The sequence below is a fragment of the Nicotiana tabacum genome, chromosome 14 (genome assembly GCF_000715075.1).
Source record: "Nicotiana tabacum cultivar K326 chromosome 14, ASM71507v2, whole genome shotgun sequence".
NCBI lineage: Eukaryota > Viridiplantae > Streptophyta > Magnoliopsida > Solanales > Solanaceae > Nicotiana > Nicotiana tabacum.
The window spans coordinates 10268335-10284099 of NC_134093.1; the positions used below are offsets into that span (position 1 = coordinate 10268335).

Sequence of the window (15765 nt, forward strand, 5' to 3'; positions counted from 1 at the left end):
TTAAAATGCTAAGTTTGACTTCGGTCAATGTTTCTGAGTAAATGACCTCGAAATCAGGATTTGATGGTTTTAATATGTTCGTATGATGATTTCGGACTTAGGCGTATATTTAGATCGGGTTTGGGATAACCCGGGAGCATTTCGACGCCTAATAGTGAAAGTTGGCTCTTTAAAGGTTTAAAAATTCTTTAAATTTGGTTTGGAGTAGGTTTTGGTGTTATAGAGGTCCAATTGGGATTCTGAGATCGGAAATAGTTCCATAATATCGTTTATTACTTGCACGCAAAATTTGGTGTCATTCCGAGTTGATTTGATAGGAATCGGACGCGCGAAAGTACTTTTAGAAATTTTTGAGTTCATGAGTTAATCCATGCTTGGCATCCCATTCGTGATTTTAGATGTTATTTTGGTATTTTGATCACGCGAGCAAGTTCGTATGATGTTTTTAGACTTGTGTGGACGTTTGGTGTGGAGCCCCGAGGGCTCGGGTGAGTTTCGAACGTGTTCGGATGAATGAGAAGGCTTCGAATTTCTGGTTTTTCTTTAATGGTGTCTCAGGTATCGCAAATGCGAGAATTGGTTCGCATTTGCGATAAAGGCTTCGCAATTGCGAAGAAGCCTGATCTGGGCAGGACTCGCATTTGCGAGATTTTCAGTCGCATTTGTGACCTTGACAGAGGGAAGCCCAACGTCGCATTTGCGAGGAATTTGTCGCATTTGCGAACCAGGTGTCATAAATGCGACATACGTGACCTGTGCAACAACTTTATTAAATGCTGGATTTAGGCCATTTGGCTCATTTTCATTCATCTCTTGGGCGATTTTTAGAGCTCTTGGAAGGGGTTTTCACCTAGCACTTTGAGGTAAGTAATTTCTACACAATATGAGTTAAATACATAGACTATAGGTAGATTAACATGTAAACATTTGTGAAATCATGGGTTCAGATGAAAAACCTAGGGTTTGATAAAAATGGGGTTTAACCACGAAAATGATTATGGAATAGAGTTCATGGGGTTATGGGTAACATCTTTCTTCAAACAATTTTGGAATCCGGGCACATAGGCCCGGGGGTGAATTTAGGAATTCTTCAATTTGGATTGGGAAATCACTTTAATAATTAGGATATGAACTTTTGAGCATGTATTTGACTATTTTATATAATATTTGACTAGTTTCGAGTCATTTGGCACTGAATTGAGGTTTAAAGCACGATTGTGGACCAGAAAGTAAGCTTTGAGATGAGGTAAGTCTCTTTTCTAACCTTGTAAGAGGGAATTAACCCCATAGGTGAATAGATTTAATATGTGCTCCTATTTGTGGGGGTTATGTGCGCACGAGGTGACGAGAGTCCGTACGTATCTAATAATTTATGCTTATGTCCGAGTAGTTTAGGACCCAAATCATGTGATACTTGCGATAATTGCACTCTACTTGCTAATTTAAATACTTAAATCATATTGGTTATTGTTAAAGAAATTGTAAAAGGTCGAATTTCATTTACTTGAGTTGTGGACGGGTTACTTGACCGTTAATGAGAATTGATGTTACTTGAATATTACCCTCTTAATAATCTTGGAATTGGATATATAAAAATTATTTTTCCTTCTTGTGGAGCGGGCCGAACACCTCGGTAATAGAATAGATGTATCTATGATTCGTATCGTTCAACCCTCGACTATGCACAATTTATTTGTTTGTATGTTGGATCGGGCCGTACGACCTTGGCATAATTTGTGCGTAAAAATTCTTGAAACCCAACTATAATTGATATTGTTGCATTGGCTTGAGAGATTAAATTGTTAAATGGTGGAAATTAATTGGGCCTTACTATTAGTGAAAGAATTGTTCATTTATTCTTGTTATAGCGTTTCAGTTGTGTTTATATAGTCCATGCTTAGTTATAATTTCATTATTTTATTATTAGCGCATAGTAGGTGTCTAAGTCGACCCCTCGTCACTATTTCTTCAAGGTTAGACTGGATACTTACTGGGTACATGTTATTTATGTACTCACGCTATAAATCATGCAGGATCTGAGGCAGATGCATCAGGATATCAGTCCGGCGTGCATCCTTGATTCCTACGAGACTTAGCGGTGAGTTGCCTTCCGAGCCCGTTCTACAGCAACCGAAGTCTTTCTTTTGCTTTATTTTCTGTCTATTTCATTTCAGACAATAGTGTAGTACTAATTTGTATAATCTACTAGTAGCTCATACACTTGTGATACCAGGTGTTGGAGATTTATGCTAGTAGACACTTGTTGGTTTTTGAGTAATTACTTCATTCCATTGTTTTTAAAATTGTTTACTTTCTCATTTTACAAACTTTTTCACTGCTTGATTTCGGAATAATTAAAAATAACTATTTCAAATTTCTAAAAGAAAAGATCACAGAGTTAGTTCAATGTTGGCTTGCCTAGTATTAGCGTTGGGCGCCATCACGGCCTATAGGAAAAATTGGGTCGTGACAGTATGAACCGATCCATAATTATAGTGTACATTGTCGAGGTCAAACGACCCGATTTGTGGATGCATCTCATAATATTGTCGAGGTTGTACGACCTGATCCATAATACTATTTCATAGCACTACCGAGGTGTACAACCGGATCTATAGGAATAGTGAAACATTTCCACTCACGAACATACCTGAGGGTCAAGAAGACACTGAATTACCGATCACATAAATACAACACGAGGATCGGAATGCAAAAGAAAATAAAATTAATACCAACAACCAATATCCCGACAAAACTCAAGGTAAAGAGGCTCGGTCTAAATATAAGTTCTAAACTAAATCCCAACTAAACTCCAAGAAGTCAACAAGTAAGTTTAATTCAGGTAGTATAGTTGAGGCATGATGTAGGTCTAAGTATATCCGGACTTAAACATAAATCTAGCTTACACACGGACGTTCGTAAACTTGTATGTACGTAGCACCCCTAACACGTAGTACATATCAAATAAAATACCTACGGGGATAATTTCCTCTTACAAGATTTGGCAAGAGACTTACCTTGCTTCTAAGCCTACTACTCAGCTCCCACACCTAACTAGTCTCTTAAAACGGCACCGAGCAACTTGAAACTAGTCAAAGGGCGTACAAACCAATCAATATATGCTCAAAAACTCATAATTTAACTATTAGAGTCAATTCCCAACCCCACTCGGAAAGACAACAAAAGTCAACTCCTGGCCTATGTGACCGGATTCCGAAATTTTTTGAAGATAAATATTACACATGGCATTACGAACTCAAATATATAATTTATACCTAATTCCATAACAATTTCGTAGTCAAATCCCATTTTTACCAAGTTCTAGGTTTTTCAACAAAATCCCAAAATTCTACAAATTCTCATGTTAAAATTTACACCTAATCCATGTATTTAACTCACAATAAGTAGAAATCACTTACCTTATGATACTTGATGAAAATCCTCCCTTCAAAGAGCTCCCAAATCGCCCAAGCCAAGAGAATAATGGGTGAAATAAGCCTAAGTATCGTGTTAAAACTTGTATTCTGCCCACGTACTACCCTTCGCGATCGCGGGCCAAAGAATCACTATCGTGAAGCACAAACAAGATTTTTCCACAGACTTCCTCTCCGTGAACGCGATGAAGACCCCTCGAACGCAAGGGCTTATCAGACTAGACCCACCGCGAATGCGATCCTACAATTGTTAACGCATAGGCTTCACTGCACCCCCCTCCCCCCCCCCCCCCAAAAAAAACATTTCCTCTTCCGCGATCACAAAATCCTCCACGCGATTGCGTAGGACAATTGCCTCCCCTGGCCCTCGCCCCTAACACATCATATTCGAAACCCTAACTACGCGAACACGAAGCACTGTCAGACCCCACTCCTCGATCACGATGCCCACTCTGCGATCGGGTAAAACAAATCTTCCACAGCCCCACACACCCTTTCGTGATATTGAAACTTTCTCCGCAATCGCGATTCACACGAGACATCATCAACATCTGCCAACTTCAATGTTGCTCCGGGTGGTCCGATATTTACCCAAGCCACCCTGGACCCCATCCAAATATACCAACAAGTCCATAAACATAGTCGGACCTACTCGTAGTCTTGAAACACATAAAATAACATCAAAACCAAAATTCACACCTCAAAACCAAATTTATCAACTTCTAAAGTTGAAACTTCTTCCAACTAACTCCGAACGCGATGAATCATACTTAGACAACTCGGAATGACATCAAATTTCACACACAAATACAATATAACGATATTAACCTAATCCTAGGCTCAAAATGCCAAATGAGATCAGATAACACCAAAGTATACTTAAAGTATAACTTAAAAAACTCTAAAACTTTCAAAATGTCAATTTCTGACAATAAACGCCGAAATACATCCGGTCCACCCGAAACTCGATCCGAACATATGACCAAGTCTAAAATTACCATACGTACCTATTGAAACCTTCAAATCACAATTCCGTGGTTGTTTACTCAAAGTGTTGACTCAAGTCAAACTTTTCATCTTAGGCCACTATTGTAGAACTAAGTGTTCCGAATTTAATCCGAATCCTTCCAAAACTAAACCAACTGCCTCTGCAAGTCATAAAATAGGAAAAACACATACGGGAAGTCTTGAATAGGAAAATGGTGATCTAGAAAGCAAAATGAGCGATCGGGTCATTACATGTGGCCTTCCTCTCAGTGTATCAAACTTGGATTTCAGAGTCTATATATACCTTGAACCAAAGACGGGTTCTAGATTCATACACCAATTGCCATAATTAAGTGAGAAGCAGAGAGGAAAACTTGAAAAGGAAAGGGAATCCATAATTGGATGATAAAACGAAAGGGGAAAAGGGGAATTCTCTTAAGGCAACTAGGTTTTGGGTGGAAAGGGGCTAGGGTTAGACATTGAAAGAAGGAGACAAGAGAGGCAGAGGATGAGTGAGATTGTGGTTAGGGTTTTGTGAGGGCTTATATTTGAAGAGGGATGAGGAATTGTGGTAGTTGGATCAAAAGGAACGGATGGTAGGGATTAAAGGGATTGACATGGTCGGGTCGAGTGGATCACCGACCGGGTCAAACAAGTACTAAGTTTTTAGTCATTTGGATTAGACTCAGGGGTTATTGGGCTTGGCTATTTGGTTAAGTTGGTCCGAAATTCAGCCTTCTTATTGGGTTGATTTTGGAAAATATGTAATTAAGTGCAGATAATTTATAAAAAAATATTAAATTTATATAAAAATGTTATTTTATAGAATTAAAAACTTAATATGGTAAGTTAAGACTATAAACAAATAAATAATTATGACCAAGAAAATATAATAAATATATTAATTATGAAAAATATTGGCTATTATCGTAAATATCACAAAAATGGTACAAAAATATGATAAAATAAAAAAAATCTATTTTAGGAATTAAATAATGTGCATAGAGAAAACTAAAAAAATTAGTTATGATAGAAAAATATGAAAATATATAATTAATTATAATGGGATAGGATAATATTTTAAAAATATTAAAATAATATAAATTTTGGGGAAATGATATTTAAAATACTACGAAATATTTATGAAATACTTTAAACATAAAAGATCCAAACAATGAATTATTCAACAATACTAGGTACTAAATCAATCAATTCCTTACCAAATACTTACAAAGAAGTAAAGAAATAATTTGTATATTAATCTACTAATTAAATTTAAAAAAGCTAAGAAGTAATAGTAATTATAATAAATTACTATTTTAAACATGTTACATGCAACATAAATAACAACAACAACAACAACAAACTTAGTATAATCCCACATAGAATAATACTTTAAAAATATTATAAAATATATATAGCCCAAAGAAGCTGATATGATTTTAGGAGGACAAAATTGAGTATCAACAAGTACAACCGACCCAATATAATTCTTAAGTGTCGAGTCTAACCCCGATAAGGTAGTGAAGAGGCTAAGACAAAATACCCACTATACAAACCTGTGCAGTTATATAACGAGAAAAAAATATAGCAATTAAGATATCGAAGGAAGATAGCAAGCAAGATAGCAAAATAGGTAACAAGGGATATGACAAGTGTAATAACAAATAATAAGTACAATAATAATAATAATAATAATACTAATAATAATAATAAATAATAATAAAAAAAAAAAAGCAACTAAGGAAGATAATAACTAAAATTTCAAATATCACCGAACAAGGCTCTCACAAAAAAGCACAAGTCCATGAAATTGGCAAAGCAACCATGAAACAATGTAGCCAAGTTCTCAATCCGCATAATAAATAGCAAGAAAGTAGAGATATCAAAAAAATAGCACAACATCACCCTCCTTGCTTTTACTCTCATCCTCACAAGCACAGAAACAACCTTCGTGCATATTCACTCTTCCCTACAAGCACGCAAACACCCTTCATGCAATAGTAAATATATAAAGAAGCAAAGAAACACCCTTCGTGCATAATCACTCTTCCTCACAAGTACGGGAACATCTTTCGTGCAAACAGTACCAAGTAAGATAGAAAGTACAAACAATGTCAAGAAGAGTGATTGAACATAACTTGCCATATAAAAAATAGCCACCACTCGCACCAATAGCCAAAATAATACTTCAATAGTCTTACTACCCAATATCACAACAAGCTCAACACAACCATTGACATAAATAAAAATAGTCAAAGAGATTCACAACACGAGGCAATAAGATGTAAATAAGCAAGTTCTAGCCACATGCTTAACTCGTAGCAACTGCATATACACTTGTTACGTTGTATATGCACCGCTCCCAACACATATTGTACATAGAAATTAAGCACAATTATATTTTAATTCCCTCAAATCAAGATTAACCAAGACACTTACATCTTTCCGGCATAAATCAATCCTCCAATACTGCTTTTACTTTAGCACAAGCCTCCAAACCACTCGAATCTAGAAAATTAATACTCAAATAAAACAAAACAAGTTTTAGAAACTACCCTAGTATCAAACAAGTTTTATCTTTAACATATTTGAAAAAGTCAACACCGGGCCAAACATGGTCGAAATTCGAAATTAAACCAAATTCCGATTATCCATTCACCCCCAAAATATGTGATTTATTTCGAGATCCGACCTCAAATTGAGGTTTAAATCTCGAAAATAAAAAAACCCTAAATTTCTACCCAAAATCTCTATTTCTACCCTATGAAATCTTAGATTTAAGGATGAAACTCTATGAAAAATAATAATTAATCAAAAACAAGTTAAAATTACTAATCCTTGAAGTAAAGAAAATTCTCTTCAAAAATCGTCTCCCACAAAGTCTAAGTCCCAAAAATAGAATAAAATAAGCAAATCCCGAAATCTCAACCCAAGAAACTCCGAATCTCTGTAGCTGAAGTGGGTATGGGCCAATTATAAATTGCCTGAATCTTCTTAGGATCAACCTTACTACAAGACACAACATGACCCAAGAATGCAACTGAGTCCAACCATAACTCATACTTTGAAAACTTAGCATAAAGCCGACGATCTTTCAAAGTCTGAAGTACAATGCGTAGGTGCTGCTCATGTTCCCCTCTATTACGAGAGTAAACCAGATTATTCTCAATGAACACTATCACGAACGAATCAAAATAAGACTTGAACACTCGATCATCAAATCCATGAAAAGCCGTTGTAGTATTGGTCAAATCAAACAACATCACCAAGAACTCATAATGACCATAGCGAGTCCTAAAAGTTATCATAGGGACATCCGAAGCCCTAATCTTCACCTGATAATAGTAAGATCTCACATGGATACTTGGTCTTGATTGTAATCTTGTTCAACCGCTGATAATCAATGCAACTTCTCATATAACTATCCTTCTTCCTCACAAATAATACTAGCGCATCCCAATGTGAAATACTCGGTCTAATGAATCCTTTATCAAACAAATGTTGCAACTGCTCCTTCAATTCCTTTAACTCAGCCGGAGCCATACGGTATGGTGGAATAGAAATAGGCTGAGTACCCGAAGCCAAATCAATACAAAAGTCAATATCCCGATCAGGCGGCATGCTAGGTAAATCGACATGAAACAACTCTTGGAACTCCCTCACTATCAGTGCTAAATCCATAGAAAAAAACTTCCGTACTAGAATCTCGAATGTAATCCAAATATGCCAAATACTCCTTCTCGACCATACATCGAGCCTTAAAAAATAAAACCACCATACTCATGGAATGGCCAAGGGTCACTCTCCACTCTAACCTAGGCAACTCTAGCATAGCTAAGGTCACAGTCTTGGCATAATAATTCAAGATAGCATGATATATACAGCCAATTTTTTAAGTCTATTGCAACGGTTTTTGTAATATATTGGAACAATTATCAATACCCTATTGCAACGGATATTATAACATATTGTAACGGCTATTAGGGGCTGCTCTTATTATTTGTTAGGTCTATCGGAACGGTTATATTCTCTATTGCAACAAATTATAATTTCTGATATTTATGGAAGCAAAATGAGAAATATTTTCCTATTCTATGAAATTGTTTACACCATATCTTATATAAACCACGAAATAAAATTAAAATATCCAACTAGCATTATCCATATACAAAAACAAAATATGAATACATTGTTTGATCAACAATTCAAAAGTCAAAATAGATGAGTTTGCATACAAAAAGTTCTAAAACTAAAATATCCTTGAACATAATAATAGAAAGTCTAACAACGATCAACAATACTCAATTAAGGTCTCCGTCACTGCTTTCATCCGCAATCGTTGCACCTACAAAAGATAATGAGAAATAATTAAACAAAATTTTGAGGATAATTGAATCACAAAGTAATTGAATGACCAATTTGATAACTCGAAAATTTTCAAACTCTCAAAAATCTTTGATTTTTCAGCAAAGTTTCCTTTGTAAATATGACTATCCCAAAATTTTCAACCTGCTCAAAACATCATTTGTAAATACGACTATTCCAAATTTTTCATCCTGCTCAAAACATGATACAATTTTCATGCAGAACCTAAGATCCATCCACAAATCACAAGATGAGTAGCTATACTTTAAGCAACATACAACAAACCAGAATCTGCAACAGACAAACCAAAGCAAACAACTCTCCGGTCTTTTTTTTTTAAGTAATACAATCTGCCTTAACATCTTCGAACATTATTACATCACAAAACAACATCACCTAAACAATATTAAGTCTGACGGCTATTGAACCAAAACAACAGAAGAATATGCTATTACGAAAAACAACATTACAACCAACAATTGAACATACTACGGCTCAGAAACAAGCAATACTTGAACATGGTTAGATTTATAAAGTTTCTCACAAGCCCTCAGTGTATGTCACACCAGTAGATTTTAACAAATAGTGGCTATTAGATTTAGCAAGAACAATGAATTTTTTTAAGTTAATGACGTGCCACAATCTTATCAGTGTGTACCATAAAAAGTAATGCAAATACTTGAAAATTAAGATCAGCAGAAGAATGTTAGAAGATCAGCATTATATGAAGAAGAGAAGACTTAGAAAGAAGAACCGAAGGTAAAAAAAAAATTCGCCGACATTTCAATGCTATTTGGACGCTGAAACAGTGAAAGAAGAAGAAGAAGAAAAGAAAGAAGGAAGAAATCATTGCATACCTGTTGCCGCTGAATCTCTGTTGAAGAAGAAGAAGCGCACGCTTTTGTCTAACTGAGTCGCTTCATATAACAGAAGCGGGTAAGTGGTCGCTACGCTTCACTTCTCGCTTTTCACAACCCTGGCATAAACACACACGTCATATATTCTAAGGTCAAGATTATGGCAAACTCTTTTGCATGTCAAACTTTTAAATGTATTGTGGATAAGGAAACAGAAGTGGAAGAAACACATGTACTAATTTCACAGTTAAGAATGGTGTACTGGAGCTTTATCAATATTTTTATTTAAAAATGCATCTAATGGTATAGCTCTCAAGAGATGTTGGCAGAATCAATGATATTCATATAAATATATCTGTTTGTCCTAGCTTTTCATCAGAAATTGATTAATGTCTCCATACACAAGGAGATGTACAATTGACATATAAAAAGGTGTATATACATAGCTTAAGCACCTTCTGCTGTTAGCTTTGCTTTTAAGCACAACTTGATATGTATTGTGTCATCTGAAAGATGATTTAGTTAAGTTCATTTCTTTTTTACCCTCTACTAGAAGCTGTATTCTTAGAACTACAAATCTCTGGGTTGAATGATCAACAAATAACCTATAAGTTCAGAAAGCCTTGTCCGTAAAGTGGCAATCCTAATAATATCACGAAGCTTTTTGCTGGGCAAACATAGGGGATTATTCTTTAGGTTCCAAATTAATATGATATTATCTTAGGTACAAAGCATAGCAAAATAATATGTATGGCAACCTTATGATTCCTTAATCTCTTTCCCAGCAAACTGCCAGTATCTTTTTTTATGTCTAAGTACCTATATTCATCTGGTATATCTAATTTAAACAGCATGTATGAAGATGCAAGAAAATCAATTGAGCTGTATTAAACCGGCGACTCTAAGTTGTATGAGTTACTACTTCTATTTCTGGTTTTCTACCTTTTTGGTTTCTTCTACAAATTTGCCAAAATTAAGCATTTAACATAGAAAGGGAACCAGCTTATTGCCTAATGCATGCCTATCCAATATATATGTGTGTGTGTGTGTGTGTGTGTGTGTGTGAGAGAGAGAGAGAGAGAGAGAGAGAGAGAGAGAGAGAGAGAGAGAGAGAGAGAGAGAACAAGCAGGATCTGAATATATACTCTTAAGACAATGATATACATACCATACCATATACTATCACTCATGCACATCTAATAACCCTTTATAATTATAAAGTCACAAATGCCAATTCTAATAAATGAGCAGAATCTTGTTTAGAAGATGTATTGAGACCAAATTCTAAACACTCATCAGACAGGACAAGAAACTGAGGATGAAGAACTCCTACAACAACTACTACTACGCCTCAATTACAAGCAAGTTGACCAGAACAAATATGGTCCTTCATTTTCCATATTTGGGGGTTTTTTTTTTTTTTTGGAGGGGGCAGAGATGAGAAGGGCTAGCAGAAGGAATGGTGGTGCACTCGGCCGTAACCACATTATGCAGCATTTCAACACATCAGCAGAAGTATACTATATCATCAAAATAGCATTCCATTTATTAACACGCTCAGATACATCACATCTCTCCACCTTTATTTTGATAGAGATTACAATGTCACAATTTGCAATTTCGCTTGCAAATTTAACTGGCCCTTTGTACTCAATACTCATCGAGGAAAGCAGCTAGATACTATGTTGTGGGAGAAAGGAAAAAGCACACTTACCTCCAGTGTGAAGTACTTGACTTTCCTATCGGGATCAGATTTCCCTGCTACACCAACAGATTCAACGACCTCTATATTCTTTCTCTGTGTAGCTAATTTGCGAGCAGCACCCTGAGAAAAAATAAGAAGGCAAAGGTTTGATGATGTCCAAGAGAGGAGGAAAGACATGAGGAAGGGGGCAACCAAAGACAAGTAGGGACATCACCACTTCATTTTCTGCATGTCACAGTTTTCAAACAATTACTTCACATTATCGTCTTCATAAATAAGATGAGGCATCTAAAACTACCTCAGATACTACTTAGCGAACCTGAAACTGCAAAATGAATCAACTTTCAAGTAACCATCCTTTCAGTTGAGCACTTGAACTTCTAGATTTATTTTTCTTTCTATTTTTAGTTATATAATTTTTTCCTTTTTTGGGTGGACAAGTTGTACTTCTATACGCTCGTATTCATACAGATACTAATACACTTATTCATGATAACTTCAACTCTTTAAAAGTTTCTTTTAGATAAAGGACGGGACAATTTCATTCTTAATCTCTAACTGTAACATCACTGCTTTACTCCAAAGGAGCTCTATTCTCCGAAAGATTCATAGGATCACTCTGTGATGAACTTGCTTTCACCATAATGCAATTATTATGCTATTACATGACATGAAGCAATAATTATGTTAGAAACAGTCTACTCATTTGCTTGTAATTGAGGTGTTTCCATGTCTTCTATCCATAGTCCCTTTCATTTGCTTAAAAGTTTACTGTACATATAATAGTTTAAGCACTTGAGGTTAGAAAGGGGTTTGGATATTCACTGTTCTAGGAAAGTTCTACTATTCTGGGACATACTGTGACCAAATAACATCATAAAATTGGACAAAATATGTAATTGGAAATGGGTAAGTTAAGTTCCTAGGTCGTAATTATAAAGAAAAGACCTCAACAGTTTACAACTTGAACAGAATGCTTATAGCTTTTCGTTCTTTGCACTAAGTTATTAATTACAACTATGAGAGTATGATTGACGAACTACCTATAAGTCGAAAAAGCTCTCTTCCGAAAGTTTATTACATGGATTTTAAGGATTAGATAGCATCATTTTTACCAAGCAAGAAAATTTAGAAAGGCAAGCAATTTGCTGAGAAGAATAACCCCAATGTCTAATAGACGTGAAGGCAAACAGTTACCCGTTGGACTAAAGCACAGACATGAACGAATCACACAATTTTAAGTGAAAGCAGCACAACCATAATCGGACAGAAGTAAAAGAATGTGTTTATAAAAAATATTACCAGAGAAAGAAAAAAGGAGCAGCGAAACGATTTTTCTGAATAACTAAGACAACGAAGATCGAACATCAATAGTAAACATCGAACAAAGAAAATCTCATGGTTTCAAACAGAAAATCAAAACCTAACAAATAAATCCCCCAATTTCGCAAACTAGAAATCACAAATGTATCATGTAATTCAAACAAAGCAAAAGCAAAATAATGTGTTTATCAGAATTATTACCAGATAAAGAAAACATAAGGGGAAAAAGAAAGCGAAAATCGAATAGTTATACAAACATCAAACAGGGGGAAAATCAATAGCCTACCTCGGAGATTGCTCGTATGTTAGCCGAAACTGGTCGTCATTCACCGGCAGTTGTCGTCCTTCGCCGGAGCTGGCCGACAGAGTTCGTCGATGGTGAGGTCGATGTGTTCTGGGTTGAGGCTGAGAGAGACGATGCCTTCAAGGTTTAGCCTACCTCGGAGATTGCTCTTACAATAAACATAATATTTATTTTTATTTTATATATATTTAGTATACGGCGCCTATACGCCGACTCCCATAAACTAAAAAAATCTAATAAATATATATTACGTATATTTATTTTAGTAATAAAATTTATTTTACTCTCAGCAATGATTTTACGTATATTTATTTTATGTCAACGTATAGTAAATATTATGTATATAATAAAAAATCTAGATAACATTTGAGGTTATCTAGATAAAAATCATTGCAAATAAAAATTAACGGTGTTTAACATTTCTTAGTAAAATGTATATTTTACGTATAGTAAATAGATAATAGTAAATAAATTCTATGTATATTTACTATTTACTATCTAGATAAATATGTTATCTTTATTTCTTTCGTTAACAAGAAAATAAAGTGAACATATATTTTGTCAGATCTTAGATTTCTATTAAAAAATAAAATGTGTTTAGTGTTATGACTAAAAGTACACCACTTTGTTAAAGTAAATGAACTATTAGTGCTCCATGTGGAAGAATATGTATGACTTTAAATCTAAAGCCAAAGATAATGCATGTTTTTGGATTTTTTTTTAGTATTATGACTAAAAGTGCACCACTTTGTTAAAGTAAATGTACTATTAGTATTTCATGTGAAAGAATATGTATGACTTTGATTCTAAAGCCAAAGATGATGTATTGTTTTGGTCTTTTCCTCCTCGTATGTTAGCCGAAACTGGTCGTCATTCACCGGCAGTTGTCGTCCTTCGCCGGAGCCGGCCGACAGAGTTCGTCGATGGTGATGTGTTCTAGGTTGAGGCTGAGAGAGACGGTCTTCAAGGTTTTGAGAGTTTTGAGAGAGTGACCGAACATTTCTATATTAAAGAGTTATTAAAATATTAGTGGGGTCATTTATTTTGTTTTTTAAATAAATATGTAGGAGGGAAAGTAAGGAGGGAAAAGTAAACCGTTCCAATATACTTTTATTTTATCAAACCGTTCACACAGGTAAATCTATCGTATCGTCTTTACAAACCGTCTCCATATATTTAGTTTTGGTAACGGTTATTATACTATTGGAACGGTTATTCTTCACAAGTGTCCCAAAAGCCTTTTGACTCTATTGGGATGGTTAAAACCATTCCAATGTATGATCTATTGTTACAGTTACAAAACCGTTACACAATAACCGTTCCAATAAAATCATTTTCTAGTAGTGCCTATTTTTAAAAATTATTGATTTAGTAGTCATCTGATAAAAAATTCGTAATAATATGACAATTATACCCCTACCAAAAGATATAAAACAATCTCCTCCTCTCCTCTCAACAACTTTATAAAAAAACAGAAACTTGTCCAGATTCATCTTCAGAATCACACTTGCATGAAGTTGTTTCACCTTGAAGCTAAATGTCACGACCCAAAATCCCACCACAAGCGTCGTGATGGCACTTAGTCTCTAAGACTAAGTAAGCCGATTATAATTACAATTCAAGCCATTTTTAAAAAAATAGATAATCGAAACCAACATCGGAAATAATTACAAACAACCTCCCAAGACTGGTAATACCGAGTCACGAACTCTAACTAAATACATGAAATGATCTCAAGGATCGAATACTCAATACTGTTTGATTAATAATTAACAATACAATAAAATGGAAAGACTCCAAGGAACTGCGACGACCAAGCAGCTCTACCTTGAATCCTTGTGATCACACTCTAACACTGTCTGAGTCTGATATCTCCAATACCTGACTCTGCACAAAAATGTACAGAAGTGTAGTATGAGTACACCACGGTCGGTACCCAGTAAGTATCAAGATTAATCTCAGTGGAGTAGTGACGAGATACAGTCGAGACACTCACTAGTCTAATAATCTGTGCAATATAGTATACAAAAATAATAGAAAATAAATAACAATAAAGGGCAATACAAATTAACTAGTGATATGCACAACAGGGCAACAAGAACACCATTAACATTGCTCAACAAATAATAAATACAAGTACACCCAATTAAATCAAGTCCTTCAAATATAAATCTTTCGTCTGTATGCTTCTCAAATAATACTCTTCAGGATATAATACTTTTCAATAAATATATTTAGAATATACTCCATTCAAATAAATATCTTTCACATATAATTCTTACAAATAACTCTCTTTCAAATATAATTTCCTCAAATAATTTTTTTTTTTGGTAACTAACTTATTTTATTAATCACCAAATAGCAATTACAAAACTATAGCTCAGCTAACATAGCTTGCTATCATTCTATGGACATTTCATACTCTACTATCTAGAAACATAAGCTATACACAAAAAACTTATTTCTAGGAGTAACTCGAACACTAACAACATAGGCTATTTCCTTTGCAATCTACTCCCGTACTCTATTTTTTTTTGTTCAAAAATACGCATGTTCCTTTCAATCCAAATTTGATAAGCAATTTCTGCATAGACCACTTTAAAGACCTGCGCATGCTGAGATTTCCCTTTAACACACATTACTGCTTTTGCATCCAGTTGCACAGTTTACTCCAAATCTACTTAGTATATTCACATTGTACGAATAGATGATCTCTGGTTTCCACTTGTTTTCTGCACATTACACACTGAGTATCAACAATAATCTTCCAGCTGCTCAATCTGTTAC

The 15765-nt window shown here is 34.9% G+C and overlaps 1 long non-coding RNA gene across 1 annotated transcript; it reads right to left on the minus strand.

Moving 5' to 3' along the window:
- Nucleotides 1–8562: 8562 nt before the first annotated feature.
- On the minus strand, nt 8563–13106 carry LOC107786142 (uncharacterized). Its single transcript, XR_012698520.1, has 4 exons — nt 12961–13106; nt 11361–11471; nt 9647–9765; nt 8563–8769 (listed from the first exon to the last, which is right to left on the minus strand). It is a non-coding gene; the product is annotated as an uncharacterized LOC107786142 (long non-coding RNA).
- Between the last annotated feature and the right edge of the window lie 2659 nt (nt 13107–15765).